General features: G+C 41.0%; 1 non-coding gene across 1 annotated transcript; it reads left to right on the top strand.

Annotated features, from left to right (window-relative positions):
- The first annotated feature begins 1,956 nt into the window (after positions 1 to 1,956).
- On the top strand, positions 1,957 to 2,028 carry TRNAW-CCA (transfer RNA tryptophan (anticodon CCA)). The gene has a single exon. It is a non-coding gene; the product is annotated as a tRNA-Trp (tRNA).
- The last annotated feature ends 1,869 nt before the right edge of the window (positions 2,029 to 3,897 follow it).

Genomic DNA, 3,897 nt, shown 5'->3' with positions numbered 1-3,897 from the left:
GTAAAGTTAGCCCAATTTTTTTTATATTGTGAAAGATAATGTTATGGCGAGTAAATTGATACCCAACATGTCACACTTCAAGATTGCGCCCACTCGTGGAATGGCGACAAACCTTTAAAAATCTCCATAGGCATGGTTTAAAAAAATCTACAGGTTGCATGTTACAGTTACAGAGGAGGTCTAGGGCTAGAATTATTGCTCTCATTCTAATGATAGCGGCGATACCTCATATGTGTGATTTGAACACCGTTTTCATTAGCGGGCGCTGCTCACGTATGTGTTCGCTTCTGCACGTGAGCTTGGCGGGACGGGGTGCATTTAAATTTTTTTTTTTTTTTTTTCTTATTTATTTTACTTTTTATTTTTATTTTTTACACTTTAAGAGCTATGGGCGGAAGTGACGTTTGACATCGCTTCCGCCCTGCAATGGTATGGAGACAGGTGGGGGCTATCTTCCCCTCACTCATCTCCAACAGGACACAGGACTCGATCGTCTCCACCGATACCAATGGCTCTGGTAAGCGGCGGAGGGCACCAGAGTGCTGTGGGAGCCACCGATAAAAGTGATCTTGCGGTAAATCTGCCGCAGAGACCTCTTTCATCTGAAAGCGGACCACTCACTGAAGAAGAGGACACTGGGGTTATGGCAGATAGCTGCTGCCATAACAGCGATGCTTTTTTTAATCCTAAATATAGATACACCGATTCTGATTCTTGGCCCTGACCTTTGACTCTGACCATGACCTTTGACCTTAACCTTCACCCTATCTCTAACTGTGTCTCTGACCTAGATTAAACCATGATCTAGTTACTATCTTTTTATTATTATTTTTTATACACACTTTGTTTTGTCTACAATCTTCTTCTCTAGCAAGGAAAAAAAGATACAATGCATCTTTTTCTATATTCAAGAGCAGAGGAGGCCGCTCATAAGGGGCGCAGGGGCACCGCCCCCCTAATTCATGCGCCCCTTCTAATCTCCATGCAGGGCAACAAACGCATGGATTTCAATGGGTTTTTTTTTTAAGCACATGGTTAGAGCCTGAGGCCTAAAAAAGGGTGGGCTCGGAGCATAGAGCACTGCTCCCTGAGCCCACCCACTTGTGTGACATTAACGAATTAACATTTGCTAATGTCTTCCTGCTTCTCTTCCCGGCCAACCAGGAAATGGGTCTTGAGACCTGATTGACTAGGAGTCCTAAGACCTGATTGGCCGAGAGGAGAAGCGACCACCGGGACTTGGGAGGAGATGCAGGGGGAAACCGCCGAAGCCGCGAACTGGATGGGGTAAGTGCGGGGCTGGCAGGGGCGATGGGCGAGTGAAGTGGCAATCGAGCAGGCAAACAATCGAGTGACAGGGGGGAGTGAGGGGCCAGGTTTGTTTACCCCCCTTAAAAAAATTGAGCCCCAGTCACCACTGTTCAAGTGGGAAATCAACAGTGGGTCTACAGTGTCTGATCACTGTGATAGCCAATTAGAGGCTATCACAGCAATCAGGTGATTGGGAAAACAACATCCCGATTACTGATCATTAGTATGAGACCCAAAGATACCACTAAGAGCTCGGTCTTTGTGCTAGGAGTGCGCTCTCATCACAAACACATATATGTGGATATAGACACACTTCCATGAGGATGCATATATGTGTATGCTTGTTGGGAAGGAGTTATATGATATTGACTTTACTGAAAATAGATTTAGTTTACCTCAATTAACTACTGTGTGCACAGGAACAAGAGAATTCCAGTCAACAAGGATAGGATTGCAGAGCACAATGGATTAGCAGTCCATCACCTTAACCACTTGGCCACCTCCTTAACCATTTGGCCACCCTATTAAGATGTGAACACATTTAAAATTTAAAAAATTTTTCATAAAGTGAAAATTGACATTGAATTTAGAAAAAATATTTCTAGAAATTAATAGCATTCTTTTGTACCAAGTTGCACATATAATGACTCTGTGGCGCAACGGTAGCGCGTCTGACTCCAGATCAGAAGGTTGCGTGTTCAAATCACGTCAGGGTCAACTTACCTTTTGATAAGCAGCTACTTTGTAAAAGCTAAACTTGTTTAAAAAGCGGAGAACTTTATTCCGCACTACAACATACAGCTATGTGACTATGGTATTGCAATGAAAAAAGACACAACCTGTAGGGCTAGATTACACGTGTGCAACTGCTTTCTTCTGATTCATGTCTATGGGGCCAAAAATGTCACCCCAAAAGAAGCACCTGTTTCCAAGTCGCATGGAAGCACTTTCCAAAGGTGTAAACAGACTCAGTAGACAGTAATGGGATTCCCCTAGTCTTGTGTTGTCACTCAATGTCCAAATGTGACAAATTGTTTAAGTTTATTTTATAGGTTTTACTATACAAATAAAGCACTGAAAAAAAAAAAAAAAACCCTGCAGGACAATGGCATAATGTGACAGCTAAAAAATATGAAAAAATGTGCACTAAGCACAAATTATCAAAATCAAAAACTTGCTGCAATCAAAAAATCCTTGAATTGTGAGGGAAATGTGAAATGTAGACGTGCATGATGAAAAAAATTGTTAAGTTTAGTTTCATTTAGATTCGTTAATCTAGTTATTTTGTTTTGTTAATTTCGGTTGATTCGTAAAATTCGTTTGATTCCTTCAGTTCGTTTCTCTTTTCAAATTAAATTTTTAATTTAATTGATAAATTTAGAATCAGTCGAATCGAAAACTTTAGATTTTTTAATTTCAATTCGAATGTGGCAAAGTGAACAAACAAAAGAAAAATCTTCATCAAATGATTATAATCACTCTTTAAATCACCATTGGCTTAACAAAAACAGCATTATTTTGAAATGGTATTTTAATAACACACACAGTCTTTGATTTCAGCAATATGTATACAATTAGAATTCGACTGGAGTTCGATGTAAAATTTGATTCGAATTTCAGTCCGAATCTCCAAAATTCTGATTAATTTGGTTTCGTTATTCGTTAGAGGATTCGGTAAAATTCCTTTATATTGTAAATATATATATATATATATATCTCACAAAAGTGAGTACACCCCTCACATTTTTGTAAATATTTTATTCTATTTTTTCATGTGACAACACTGAAGAAATGACACTTTTCTACAATGTAAAGTAGTGAGTGTACAGCTTGTATAACAGTGTAAATTTGCTGTCCCCTCAAAATAACTCAACACACAGCCATTAATGTCTAAACCGCTGGCAACAAAAGTGAGTACACCCCTAAGTGAAAATGTCCAAATTGGGCTTCAAGAGAAGTCAGCCAACAAGGGTAGGATTGGAATCCATGTGTGCAGAGCACAATAGATTAGCAGTACCATCACCTTAACCATTTCAATACAGGGCACTTAGACACCTTCCCGCCCAGGCCAATTTTCAGCTTTCAGTGCTGTCACAATTTGAATGACAATTGCACGGTCATGCAACACTGTACCCAAACAAATTTTTTATCATTTTGTTCCCACAAATAGAGCTTTAATTTGGTGGTATTTTATCACCTCTGCAGTTTTTATGTTTTGTTTCTGTTAAAAATTTTTGTAAATAAGTACGTTTTCTTCTTCAATGACGGGCACTGATATGGCTGCACTGACGGGCACTGATACGACGGCACTGAGGGGCACCGATAAGGTGGCACTGACGGGCACTGATAGGCGGCACTGATGGGCACTGATAGGTGGCATCGATGGGCACTGATAGGTGGCACTGGTATGCAGCACTGATGGGCACTCAAAGGTGGCACCGATGGGCACTCATAGGCGGCGCTGATGGGCACTCGTAGGTGGCATTGATGGGTACTTATGGGTGGCACTGATGGGTACTTATGGGTGGCACTGATGGGCACGGATGGGCACTGACAGGTGGCATCGATGGACACTGATGGGTGGCA

Source organism: Aquarana catesbeiana, linkage group LG03, assembly GCF_042186555.1.
Source record: "Aquarana catesbeiana isolate 2022-GZ linkage group LG03, ASM4218655v1, whole genome shotgun sequence".
Lineage (NCBI taxonomy): Eukaryota > Metazoa > Chordata > Amphibia > Anura > Ranidae > Aquarana > Aquarana catesbeiana.
This window is presented reverse-complemented; position numbering and strand designations above follow the sequence as displayed.